Source organism: Amphiprion ocellaris, chromosome 22 (assembly GCF_022539595.1).
Source record: "Amphiprion ocellaris isolate individual 3 ecotype Okinawa chromosome 22, ASM2253959v1, whole genome shotgun sequence".
Classification (NCBI taxonomy): domain Eukaryota; kingdom Metazoa; phylum Chordata; class Actinopteri; family Pomacentridae; genus Amphiprion; species Amphiprion ocellaris.
In genome coordinates, this window is record NC_072787.1 from 27,637,341 (window position 1) to 27,651,537 (window position 14,197).

At 39.7% G+C, this 14,197-nt stretch overlaps 1 long non-coding RNA gene across 2 annotated transcripts; it reads left to right on the top strand.

The window, feature by feature from the left end:
• The first annotated feature begins 932 nt into the window (after nt 1-932).
• LOC118471009 (uncharacterized) lies at nt 933-13,092 on the top strand. 2 transcript variants are annotated; one of them, XR_008600307.1, is made up of 8 exons: nt 935-1,432; nt 1,985-2,111; nt 2,841-2,919; nt 3,463-3,765; nt 8,251-11,575; nt 12,042-12,205; nt 12,320-12,406; nt 12,502-13,092. It is a non-coding gene; the product is annotated as an uncharacterized LOC118471009 (long non-coding RNA). The 2 variants fall into 2 exon arrangements; XR_008600306.1 differs by having other exon boundaries at nt 933-1,432; nt 8,251-12,205.
• The last annotated feature ends 1,105 nt before the right edge of the window (nt 13,093-14,197 follow it).

A 14,197-nucleotide genomic window follows, 5' to 3' on the forward strand; every position in this document is an offset into this window, starting at 1 on the left:
ATACTTTTTCACAGCACTGTATCTCGTCTGACCTGGGATTCTCCAGGAGGAGCTGAAAAACACTGCAGGCACCAGAAGAGGAGGAAATGGATGGACGGTGATCAGTCTGCTGACTGGTTGCTTTATAAAATGTCAGGAAATAGTGAAACTTGTGAAGAGTGACTGGAACCAAAACAGATTTACATTCGAGACTTTTTCACTTGTAGTTCTGAGCTGAACTTGTACTTTTATAAATGTGGACTTTCTTCAGAGCTCCTTCAGAATGTTTCATCTCCAACAAAGCATCTGATGCTCTGGATATGAAAGAAGCTGCAGTACCAACAGACCACCAGCAGATGGCACTCTGACACCATGTTTCCACAGGTATCAGCTTCAGGGAGTAACTGAGTACTTTTACTCGAGTACTGCACAGTGTTGAGTATTACTGCACTACCTGAACAGTTTTAGTTCATCATGAAGAACAGAACGAAAATCTGAAGCTTTATTCTGATCAGGAAGCTGCTAAAATGAGCTCCATGAAGTGTCGTCTGAGGACAACTGAGGACACGAAGTTTGATGGTTTCATTGGACGAAAGAGACTCTTGTAACAGAATGCAGAAATTCAGAGAAATAAATGATGAAAAACGACTTTAAAAGGTGAAGCTCCTTCAGTCATCTGGAAATGCTGCCACAGTGTGTCTGAAGAGATGATTTTAAGAAACTCCTAAAGTCTTCAGTCCATGTTCTGTGTGGGACGTCCCAGGATACAGCCCCGAGTCTGTCAGGGTTTTACTGGACAAGAAGAGAAATATCCCAACATCCATCCATCTGTCATCCTGATCACACATTAAAGCTCCACAATCACATGATGGATCAAAAACACGAGTCGGCTCCGTTTAATCCAATCCGGCCTTGCCATTTATGTCCCTTGTCGCTAGCCGTATTGTTATTGTTCGTTAGCTACCACCGTCTCTGCTATATTTCCTGGTGCTTATAACAAATAAGTATATCACAGCTGAGGTGAGGAAGATGGTGTTTTATTCCAGGGAGGATCGGTAAAGTTTGACTGAGACAAACTGGACTCATTCAGGAGGCTTTATGACGAGTTAGCTAGCTAACGGACGGAAATAAGCGTTAGCTCCGTTAGCTAGGTTAGCATCCGTTAGCTAACGTCTCTTCAGTCAGACTGCGGCCACAGCGGCTGTTTGTGCTGCTGACAGCTGGATTTTAGGACACAAACAGAGTCAACACGTGTGAGAGTCATTCTAGCTGCTAGCTAACCGAGCTACTGTCTACTTAGTCAGCTTGACCTAGTTAGCTGTTAGTTAGCAGGTTTACAGCCAGGAAGACTCAGGACAAACTTTGTGCTGCTGAATCACAGTGACAGTTGATTTTATTGACCCTGATTAAAATCCATGTAAAGTAAATGGTTCAAACCATATTCAGTTGGAAGGTAAGAAGTTAGACTTTACTCTGACACCATTCAGTTAATAGCAAACATTCCACAATTTAACATATTAGTAGTTTTGCTACTATTATTCAGCCAGTATGTTTTGTTGATTTGATTTTTAATTCTTTTTCATAATATTTACTTTAATCTGATAAATTTATATTTTACACACGACTGTAAAATCTTAGCCTTAGTACTTAAACTTGTTTAGTAAATCCACATGTGTGATTTATTAATTCCTTTAATCTGTAACCAGTGAGTGGACTTGAATATTAGTAATAAAGAGTGGCACAGTGACATGAAGCTGGTTGTCTGCTAACTAAACTCAGTGGTCTAATTAGCTTCATGCAGCTGTTAGCGAGGGCTGAACCATGTGAAAAATAATATGACAGTGAGATTTTTGTGTCCATCAAATAGTGAATATTTCCCGTGAATGAATGTGCTGCTTTTCTGCTGATTTGACGTCTCCACAGCAGTAAACAGCATCAGTTTGGATCAATCATCTCTAATGCGTGTCATCAGATAAAATGATGCAGATGCTTGTTTCCATCCCAGGATCCTATTTTTAGCTGGAGTCATGTGATTTCCAGGAATCAGAAGAAGAACAGCTCTGAGAACAGAAAGAGAAAGAGAAGTGAACAGTTCAGACTCCATTTTACAGTGGACAGAGGAGGACAATAAGGTGAGTGTTGGTCCAATATTCTTATTTTTGTCCTGTCAGAGTCTCTCAGTCAGCTGTCTGTCTGTGGACTGTAACAGAAAATCAGGATGTATTCATTTACCAGGTGGACTGTTGACTGGTTTTGTTCCTCTCTGGACTCTGTGTTTTATTTTCTTATCTGAAAGTTTGAAATGATTCTGGAACAGACTTGTTTGTTTTGGTTCTTCTTGTGTGTCACTCAGTGTTGCTAGTTTAACTCTCAGACTGAGTGATGAAGAGTGGTTTGTGCGACAGTTTTCCAACACAAATGAAGAGTTTAACGTGTCAGAGATGGACTGTAGACGTCGTAAACATTTGGATTTGTTAGCAAGGGGTCAAATATAATGAGTCAGGAAACACAATGTCATTAATAAAGTTAGTATGTGCAGTAAATAGAAGCAGTTAAAGTCTTCCTGTGGAGGTTAAATGGATCCTGCAGTGGGATGAGGTGGAGCATCAGCACAGGAAGAACTGTGAGAACAGGAAGGAAACACTACAGCTGTCGCCAGTTCAGACTCAGTAGGAGGAAGAAACCTGGTTGTGGAGGCAGGTGAGAGTCTCAATCACTGAGTCAGTTTTCTCTCTGAGGATTTTTTCAGAGTTCACTTCTGTGGACAAAGAACCTGAATGAAGACAAACATGAACTTGTGTGTTCTTTTGACTTTTATTATTTCCTGAACTCTCAGTCAGTGTTGCTGGTTTTCCTCTCAGACTGACTGAAGTCCACAAGATGAGTGATTGTGAGGAGGAGTTTCCAGCCTCCAGTCATCTGTCCATGAAGAGATGAGAGGTGAACCTTAACTGACTGTGTCAGTCCACTGCCCTGCTTTGCTGTGTCTTTTTTTTTTTTTTTTTAAATTCGCATGTCGCACAACAATTGTCATAGTATAGCCTTTGGTCTAAAAAGTCATAATATAGCATGTTGCTCAAAAAACGCTTTGGTCCAAAAAACGTCATAGTTTAGCCTTCAGTCCACAAAACGTTGTTGTGTCCCGGCTGTCTGAAGTAGGTGAGGAGCAACACAAAAACAGTCCAAACGCTGGTTTCCAGAGGGTTAGACGAGTATTTATTTGAAAGAGTAAGTTGACAACAACACAACCTGTGAGGGGGTTAAAAGCAAATGGGTGTTAGTAAAATAAAAATAAATAAACAGAACTAAAAGTGAACTTCATGTTGACATTGATGGGCATTCAAACCAGGAACAAAGTAAAAGATAATCAGTACGAAAAAAACTCTTCCTGTTCACCTCTTAAAACCCAAAAACACACTGCAGTAGAAGCCTAAACTAAAACTACCAATGGGTTCCCTGTTTTCCTTTGTGAACAATTCAAAGGTCCCTCTCTATCTCCCCACACATCCACCAACCACTGGAACACATCTCCAAAGTTCTGCTGCCAGCTCAGCTTCCCCTCAGAAGAAGTGCTGCCACCTGCCAGATGAAGGAGCCTTTTGAGAGGCAGCTGGCATCGTGATTGGACTGTACTTTGGTCTGTTCCAATCCAGCTTCAGCTCCAGAGACGGCAGGCGGGACGAGTCAACGGAGGCCGGATGGACGAAGGCATGCAGCTGAGTACAATCCAGAAAACAACAGAGGAGGAGTGCAGCGGCCCAGAGCCAGAACAACCAGAGTAGCATGGTATGTCTCTTAGAAAACATCATAGTTTAGCCTTTGGTATGAAAAAACACCATCATATACATCGTATATTGTACAAATAACGAGTCAAATGAAAGAGACATACATTGTAGAATTGTAGTAATTGTGGGCTGACTGATTTACTGATTATCGGTATTTTATTTTTTACTGATTTACGGTAATAAATACATTTAAAAATGGCGCTACTTTGGCTCTGAACCTTTATCTACCTGTGGTCGCTCTGTCTTCTGGAGTGATTTGATTGGTTATACGTCACGAATAAAACTCCTTTAACTTAACATCTGTAAACAAAACAAAAACGTATCAAAGTTTTCTGTTAGAGTTTGTGTTCTTCTAAGTTTAACTCCAAGATTTTAAATACTTTCATTTACTGCAAATGAATATCTACTCCAAATGTCTCACTAATAATCATTATCAGCCTTAAAAACCCACAAAACACCCCTCTATACTCGACCACACTTAGTACAGTCCGGTTCCCCCTTCTATAAATCTGCTTGGAATCTTCCATTTCCTGTTTGTCAAAGTGGCCTTCTACCTGGACAGGTTTTGTTGGAGCTCATGCAACAAACATTTTGGGTAACTGCACTTTAATATGGATGGATGACACTGAATTAGAGTCTGTTTTAATGAGACTGAGTTAAGATGTGTAGCTCTGTCATTAAATAGGAAATTATTTCTCAGAATTCACAGAGAAAAGTCTGAAATGTTTGCTAGGTTAGCGTCCCACATGTTCTTTGGCTCAGCTAAAGCTAACTCTCTCCAACTTGTGGATCTCTTGAGTTGCTTGTTGTTAAAATATCTTGCTAGAGGTGCTGAAGCTCAGAAAGTCTGAGATGTTTGTTCAGAATAAGCTCATTCTCAAGTCTGATCTGAACTGTCCTCTTTTGTTTGAACTTTCCCTAAACTTAGGAGTTAATGACAGAGCAGCACATCGAGACTCAGTCTCATTTATGTAGAGATTAAACTTCAGTGTCATTCATTGATGTTAAAGTGCAGTTTTTCAAATGTTTGTTGCACATGCTCCTGACCAAACCAGTCCAGGTGGAAGACGATGTGAAGAGAAAGCTCCAGAGGATGAATATCACACATTTACGTTGGAAATAAATGTACTTTAATTAGACATTGTCATGCAAAAGTTGGATTTCCCTTTAATGATGTTTAAGTCTTTGTTGAGTGTTTTGTTGATGTTGGTTTCTAAGTGTTTTTTGACACTTGGCCCCAAAGATTAAAACCTTTTACGGCTCACAAGCTGCAACAATTCACACATTATCAACTATCTTTCTGACTAAACTAAGATAAAAAGTGGAAAAACTGCCTGATTCCTGCATCATGAATGTAAATCTTTTTGGTTTTTATGACAGTAAACTGAATATATTTGGGTTTGACATTTTATAAAGCAAAACAAGAAATGAATTAGTGGAGAAAACAATCAACAGATTAATGGACAAAGAAAATGTGTTTTCCAACATATATGGCTGAATTACTCCAACATTACAAGATACATACAATTTGAATTCAATTTTATTTATATAAAGCCAATTACAGGTCAAATTGTCTCAAGACGCTTTATTTTTATATTTTTTTGTCATATTTAAAATATGACAAAGTAAGAAATTTAAAGCTCTTGACTAATCCAATTTATTATTTGGTTTTTAAGAGACTAATGGACAATTAAAATAATTTTCTCCACTAAAACTAATAAACATGAGGTCAAATAGAAGGAAGAGTTTTAAATACTGCAGTCCCACGACGACAAGAATAAAGTTTGTCAACAAAAAGTAAATCTGCTGGTGGATTCCATTAAAGTCCTAATAAATGACAATAAAGTGTGATACTAAAGGTTTGTGGTGCTAAAAATGTCCAAGTAAAGATATGAAGTTGAACATGTGGATGGAGGTTGATAAAAGTTGACCTTCTTTCATTTCTCTGGAGCGACTCCATGGATTTTATGGATGGTGGTTAAAGACCTGCTCTTCTAGTGGTCTTCCTTCTAGTCGCTGTAAAAAGTCAGTCCATCCTGACCGACTTCAACACCTCCTCATGACAAGTTGTTCTGCCTCCGACCTGGTGGAAACTCCAGAAACTGGGGAAAACCTGTGGAGACTGGAAGAACTCGTGGAGACTGGAAGAACTCGTGGAGACTCGAAGAACTCGTCGGGCGGGGGAAGGTGTGGTGGGTGGTGTGGGGAGGTGGGGGAGTAGAGGGGGGAGGCCGCCACCCACCTCCCCGCCTACTCTCCGCCCTGACTCCACCCAGACTCCGCCTTGGCTCCACCCATGTGGTCACTTGAGGAACTACGATGCCAAAGGGACGACGAATTTATTTCTTTGTATCTGATCTGTAGCTCAGTGAGTTAAGGATTTGCCTATGGAGCTGCAGGTCGCTGGTTCAAGACCAGACAAGTCTTAAATTTTCTGAAAATCCTGACAAAGACAAAGAAAGAAAACTGCCACTGGCGGGTCTTGAACCTGCGACCCTCCACTCTGTAGTCCTCTTCTTATCCCCCTGAGCTACTCGCTCAGATACAAATTCTTCTGTTTTTTGCGCATTTATCATCTATTTTTTGTCATTTTCGAGTTTTTTTTTTACCCGAGTCTCGACTCGACTGTTTTTCTCAGGAGGTTGGACTTCAGCCTTTGTGCTGGAGGGTGGAACCCTCAGTTTCAAGACTTTCCAAAGCCTCCACACCTCCCAAGTCCTCAGGACCTGAGCTTTCACACAGTCTGAGGGCTGAAATTTTCTAAGTCCCACAGTAGTTCTCTGTTAGATTGAACTTTCAGACAGTCCAAGGACTGATATCTTCTAGGTTCCTGAGTAGTTCTCTGTTAGTTTGAACCTTCAGACAGTCTGACGGCCGAAGTTTTAAAAGTTTCTCAGTACTTCTCTGTTAGTTTGAACCTTCAGACAGTCTGAGGACTGAAATCTTACAAGTTTCTCAGTACTTCTCTGTTAGTTTGAACTTTCTGGTGAACAGAAGCCTTAAAACTTGTGACCATGAGTCTTGATTTCACATTTAGATCATCCATCTGAGTTCTTCTCAGACCTTCACCTGTAGGTTTTTTAGAAATCCTGAACAAACTTTGATTCTCTTCACTGAACAGTAAAGTTTGTGGAGATCAGAAGGTAACATTAGTTTGATCCATGCCTTCAAGTACTAGGAGACTTTATCTGGAAAGCAGTTTTCTGAAATGAGTTCTTAGTAAATCTGTCCACAATCAAACCAAGAACATAGAAAGAGGAAATGTTTGAAGAAATAACTTGATGTTTTCATTTCAGACTAGAAAACGCTTTAAGACTTTTATCTGTTTTTCCTCTTTTTGATCCTTTTATTGTTTCTTCTGTTTAATTTGATCTTCTAAAGTTTAACTGGTGTCTTTTCAAATGTTTTGTCTTTAGTTTGATTCTTCTTAAATGTTTAGTTTTGCTCTTTTCTCACCTTTTATTCTTTTCTAATGTCTGATTTGATTTCCAAATGTTTTGTCTTTTTAATGTTTAATTGTTGTTTTTTCAAAAGTTTTATCGGCTTCTTTGAAAAATTTCCTTTTCTTTCCCAGTGTTTAATTTTTCGATTAAATCTTTAAGGTTTTTCTTTTTAAATGTTTTACCACCTTTTAATGTTTAATTTTCTTTTTAAATGCTTCATTGTATTTTCTGTTTAATTCCTATTTAAAGTTTTATTGTCTTTCAGATTTAATTTTCTAATTAAAAATTAAATTTTTTAATTAAATGTTTTGTCTTTTTAAAAGTTTAATAATCTAATTAAATGTTTTGTATTTTTTAAATGTTTAATATTCTACTTGTTTAATTGTATTTTTAAATGTTTAATTATCTAAAATATTTCATCTTTAATGTTTAATATTTTTCTTTCAAAAATTTTGTTAAATTTCATAATTACATGTTTTGTATCTTCTGTTTAATCATTTAATTAAATATTTTGTCTGTTTAATATAATTTAATTGTATTTAACAGTTAATTTTCTTTTGAAAAGTTTTATTGTATTAAATGCTTTTTTCCTTTGATATAATTGCTTTTTTTAATGTAGTTTTTTCTTTAATCTTTTGTCTGTCAATATTTTAACCCCAACCTTCAAAATGAAACAAATCCTTAAATCACAATGAAAATACTTCTGTTGTCACAATCATGAGTTAGTCAATTATTCACTTTATCAATTCAACTTTATTTGTTTAGCACCTTTCACACAGATGACAAAACTAAACAAGCAAAGAGAAAAACCTACTAAAACTATGATTAAATCTCAAAAACATTTAAAAAAAAAGATGTAACGGTAATAAAATGTGTTGTGTTCAGGGGATGGAGGGAGTTTATTGAAGTCTTCTTGGCCTCACATGGTAAATCATTTAACATATAAACTTGATATTCAGTCTAAGGAAACTGCAGAGCGACAGAAGAAGCAACAATATCTCCTGTTTTCTCCTTTAATGAGTCGACTCTTCTTGTGCTTTCAGACCAAAGAACTACAGACTCTTCACAACCTGCTCAAACTCTTGGTACAGGACCTCACCACACGGGTCAAGAAGGTTTCCATCTCATTTCTACTCTGAAGCTCACCTTCTCCTGTTCAAACTGCTGACAAATGTTTGTGCTGCTCTAAAGTCTGGTCTCCAGAACTTCCTAAAAACTCTCAAAGTCTCTTCTGCTGCAGGTTGCTTTGTAGAACTGTTCCAGAAAACCTCACTAAACCACATGGAGGGGCCTCAAGATAGTCGTCCAAATGAAACCATACAATAACCAAACTAGTACAACCCAAACGCTAAAGTCTCCTGCAGCCTACCAGAGAACCTCTGAGAACAGAGAATCAGGACAGGAACTCTTACCTTCTGGACAACCAACGCTGGTTCTCAAACAAGAATACAGAATGTGTCTGACCAGAAACCTCTGAAGACTCACTACAGCCAAGACAAAGACACAACTCAGCTGCACCAAATCCACTAATCACTGCACACATTAGCACCATGTGCTAACTGTGGCTAAAGAGCCACATTTACCAAGACAACTATCCAGTACAAAGCCCTAAAACACACCAAGAAACAGATGATTTTACTGCTGGAAGCTGCAAGCCAACGCCTAAAGAACAAACTAAAGCAATGGAACCAAACCCAGTTCTGTGGTGAAGAGAAACAGAGGAAATGTTTGTCTGCAGCCACATGAAGCAGGAAGACACTGAGCTGCTCAGGTGTTCCTGATAACACCAAGCAGCCACCTGGACAGCCAATAGGAACACAGCTTCCTGGAAGCCCAGAGGGCTGGCTTAGTGAAGGAAATTTAAAGTTGAGGCAGAAAGTTAACAAAGAAAGTTGAAAACCACCTTCCGATCCCTGAAATCTCTGAGTTTTCACACAAAGAACACCTGAACATGTCAAACTGGTTCCATAGTAGAACCATCATTGTAAAAACGTCATAGTATGGTGTCTTGCTCAAAAAACATTAGGACCCGGCTGTCTAGGGTTGCAGAGGAGCAACACAAAAACAGGACAAACGCTGGTTTCCAGGGGGTTGGGAGGCTATTTATTTGAAAGAGGAAGTTTACAACAACACAACATGTGAGCAGAAAAATCACAAAGTCTGTCTATAGTTCAGCTGAAAATATTAGTTTTTGTCTTTTTTCTTTTCTTTTCTTACAGTTACAGAAATGGTTTGATTGCAGTGATTGCCTCAAAAGGTTGTGCAATAAAATATTAAGTTAAGGGTACCATCATTTTTATCCAGGCCTGTTTCATGAGTTTATTTTTTAAAATAATTCTGTTGAACCACAGTTCAAAAGCAATGTCTGATTTTCATTGGTTAATTTTCATGGAATTTTTATTAATATTTTTGTCAGATTCAAATTATTTCTGTCACCATTGTGGGCTTTTCTTTCATTAACTGAGGGGTACCAACAATTTTGTCCACATGTGTATACCAGTAAAACTTCACTGATTTTTATGTGAATGGTCTTAAAGAATATTTTACAGATGAATGATGACAGATGAGGAGACATCCTGTCCTGAAGATGTCAAAAATTGGACTGAAACGTCATAGTTCAGTATGTCGTCCAAAATATGAGAAAAACGTCGTAGTTTAGTATGTCGTCCAAAATGTGGAAAAAACCTCATAGTTTAGCCTTTAGTCCACAAAACGTTGTTGTGTCCCGGCTGTCTGAAGTCGGTGAGGAGCAACACAAAAACAGTCCAAACGCTGGTTTCCAGAGGGTTAGACGAGTATTTATTTGAAAGAGTAAGTTTACAACAACACAACATGTGAGGGGGTTAAAAGCAAATGGGTGTTAGTAAAATAAAAATAAATAAACAGAACTAAAAGTGAACTTCATGTTGACATTGATGGGCATTCCAACCAGGAACAAAGTAAAAGATAATCAATACAAAAAAACACTCTTCCTGTTCACCTCTTTAAACCCCAAAACACACCGCAGTAGCATCCTAAACTCAAACTACCAATGGGTTCCCTGTTTTCCTTTGTGAACAATTCAAAGGTCCCTCTCTATCTCCCCACACATCCACCAACCACTGGAACACATCTCCAAAGTTCTGCTGGACCAGCTCAGCTTCCCCTCAGAAGAAGTGCTGCCACCTGCCAGATGAAGGAGCCTTTTGAGAGGCAGCTGGCATCGTGATTGGACTGTACTTTGGTCTGTTCCAATCCAGCTTCAGCTCCAGAGACGGCAGGCGGGACGAGTCAACGGAGGCCGGGTGGACGAAGACATGCAGCTGAGTACAATCCAGAAAACAACAGAGGAGGAGTGCAGCAGCCCAAAGCCAGAACAACCAGAGTAGCATGGTGTGTCTCTTAGAAAACATCATAGTAGAGCCTTTGATTTGAAAAAAACGCCATCATATACATCGTATATTGTACAAATAACAAGTCAAAGGAAAGAGACATACATTGTAGAATTGTAGTAATTGTGGGCTGACTGATTTACTGATTAGCAGTATTTTATTTTTTACTGATTTACAGTAATAAATCAATTTAAAAATGGTGCTACTTTGCCTCTGAACCTTTATCTACCTGTGGTCGCTCTGTCTTCTGGAGTGATTTGATTGGTGTCCAGTATATCTACAAAAGTCTGCTGTCCTCCTCAGCCTCTCACTCCTGTGACGCTGCCATCTGGGCACGGTATTTGCCTGTCATCTCTTTGGGCAGCGGCGTGGTGCCAGAAGCCATACGTTCCATTTAACCTGAATAGTGTTGTGACTGGATGTTACCATTTCAGAATTACACTGATTAATTTTTGGCGGGGGAAGGTGTGGTGGGTGGTGGAGGGCGGTGGGGGAGTAGAGGGGGGGAGGCCGCCCCCCACCTCCCCGCCTACTCTCCGCCCTGACTCCACCTTGGCTCCACCCATGTGGTCACTTCAGGAACTACGATGTCAAAGGGACGACGAATTTATGTCTTTGTATCTGATCTGTGGCGGTACCTGGAAGCCGCTCGTCCGTACGGGGGAGGCCAGTCGCGTCGCCCGAATCATCTTTCCCCGACCACTCACGTCACCCGGCCTTTCTTTTCAAAACCACTCATATCGCCTGCTCATTCTTTTCGGGACAAATCAGAACCGCCAGATCATCTTCCACCCCTCTGCTCTAATCTGATGCCCGGATTCATATTTTGCCCCCCTCTGATACGCCGAACACATCGACCAATCACGCGTTGGCGTTCAAATCCCCAGCGCGCCGCCGACCGCTCTCTGTGTTTACGTTCGGATAAACTACCGGAAAAATACAAGCCGGCCCGGGTGAAACCGGGAAAAAAACTCTCAGCTATTTCTGCCTTCAGGAGGTAAGGTAAACCCAGTATGTCATTGTCTGTATTCACAGAAAATATGCATTTTGGTGGCCGCCTGTCAGTAAATGTCAGTAAAGGAATGCTGACGTTAGGTCTGTGGCATTAACTGCTTTTCTAAACATAACGGCAAATCTAAGTTTTGCTAGTTTGACCCACTGTCCGGATAATTCGGACAATTATGCTAATGTGTCTTCAGTTATATGTGTTATGCATGCTAACTTACACACTTACTGATCCCTGAAATATACTTTCAATTACCCTTTCTCTCTGATGTCGCCATACTTTAATTCGGTGCTGTCATGGATTGCCGATTTGAGATATAAACAGCTTTGCTTGATTGCTGTAGCATATTAACTCTTGTTTTCTTATGAAACTGTAGGCTGCAGAGGTAATACATTAGCCTAATTTGGCCATTGCTTCATATCACACATTTTTGATTGCTTGATATTTTGCCTTGTAGCACTGTTATTTCAGAAAATGGCTTCAAAAAAGACACACAAGGCGATGGATGACGGAGTGTGGCTATCTCGGCTGAGGTCATTTTCCACCACAGGAGTCTGGCCATCAAGTGCTGGGAACAGGCCTGCCCCAAGGCAAAAAAAATGGCACGACCTCTATCATAAGGTAAGATGAGAGACCACAGATCCCTGACACAACAACTCTTTACATACTTTTGTCAAGGCATAGTCAGAGAGCAAGTATATGCATACCAACAGGACATATTCTTTATGGTTACAGATCAAAAAGTGTCCTCTGCAACTGAGGGGCCAGAGGACCCTCGTGACAGAGCCACAGGGATGCTCGTGTGGATTTCATACCCAGAAGGTAATAGGATTTACGTCTAAAAGCTGTTTCCAAACTGTTGACTTTCTTCACTGAAAACCACAAGCAACTTTATATGTTTTTTCCTGTTTTTTTAGGCACGGTCGATTCATTAAGATGACTCCACAGTCGTGCAGTCTACTTATGCAGTATTATATTGTCGTAGAAAACTGAGATAACACCAGCTGCTAGTTTCACCAATCATGACAAAAGATTTTACTGACCAGCAGAGAATTGTGTGTGCTGAGTGTGTTTTTGATTATTTTTAGTGCAGCTTCCAGGTACCTCTGGTCTGTCAGGGGCTAAATCAAGCCTCAGACCTATTTGCCCACAACCAGCAGCACCACAGCCACAGCTGTTTTGTTCTCCCAGTTACGTCCATTTTGTGACACAGCCCAGTCCTCTCCCTGGTCCAAGTGCCTCAAGCACTACTGTTGACCAACCTGATGGTGACGCAGGTGCAAAACGTAAATATAATCGGACTGTCACATCCAATACTTGTGGGAAGTGCGGACAGTTTCGCACACAAGAGACTGGCCACAGTCAGTATAAGGGCAAAATATATTGCCCAAATACTGAAACTGTAAGCAAGGAACAGTGGCTGAACATGATGAGGCAGAAAATAAAGCCAGTGAACCTGTAATCATTCTGTTGTTGTTTGCCTCTGAGGATTGTTGCTGTGAAGGAAAGGAAGAAAACTTCAGGATTTGTAAAGGAATAGTTAGGTAAACTTTCACAAATCCTGAAGTTTTCTTCCTTTTATTCCTTTAATATTGTGCATATGTTAATGTTTCTTTGAGTGCTAGCAGTTTTATTTACCGGAATGTGTCATTATTGTAAGTTTTTGTAACATTTTGTTGTTGTTGTTGTTTTACTTATTGTAAAATAGTTGTAAAATATGTCCAGTTATGTGAAATTTCAGTGACATCTAGTTTCAAATACATGTAATTGTATACACTGGTGTGTCATCTCTCTTCTGTGTTGAAACTTTAATGGCATTAAATGTCATAATGCCAACAACAAATGTAAATCCGACTCCATAATACAGATAGACTGTAGATGACTTTAGGTACATTACAACAATTAAATCACCTACATTCTTTATTATAGTTCTACATTTTTTGTTGTAGTTGTAAGAATAAGTAAGTTATGAGTGTTTAAAGTTTTAAGTCATTGAGAGAACTTGGAATTTAACACCTAAACACAAATTGCAATTATTACCCATATGGTTCTGAGCGGGATTCGAACTCACGCCACGGTTGTTTTTTTCCCTTTTTTTTCTTCCCCCTCTTCCCCCTCTTCCCCCTTCTTCCCCATCTTATACGGACAATTGTTCCCCAGCTTTAGCTCAGTGAGTTAAGGATTTGCCTGTGGAGCTGCAGGTCGCTGGTTCAAGACCAGACCCTTCTTAAATTTTTCTCAAAATCCTGGCAAAGACAAAGAAAGAAAACTGCCGGTGGCTGGTCTTGAACCTGTGACCTTCCACTCTGTAGTCCTCTTCTTATCCCCCTGAGCTACTTGCTCAGATACTAATTCTTCTTTTTTTTGCGCATTTATCATCTATTTTTTGTCATTTTCAAGTTTTTTTTAACTCGTGTCTCGACTCGACCGTTTTTCTCAGGAGGTTGGACTTCAGCCTTTGTGCTGGAGGGTGGAACCCTCAGTTTCAAGACTTTCCAAAGCCTCCACACCTCCCAAGTCCTCAGGACCTGAGCTTTCACACAGTCTGAGGGCTGAAATTTTCTAAGTCCCACAGTAGTTCTCTGTTAGATTGAACCTTCAGACAGTCCAAGG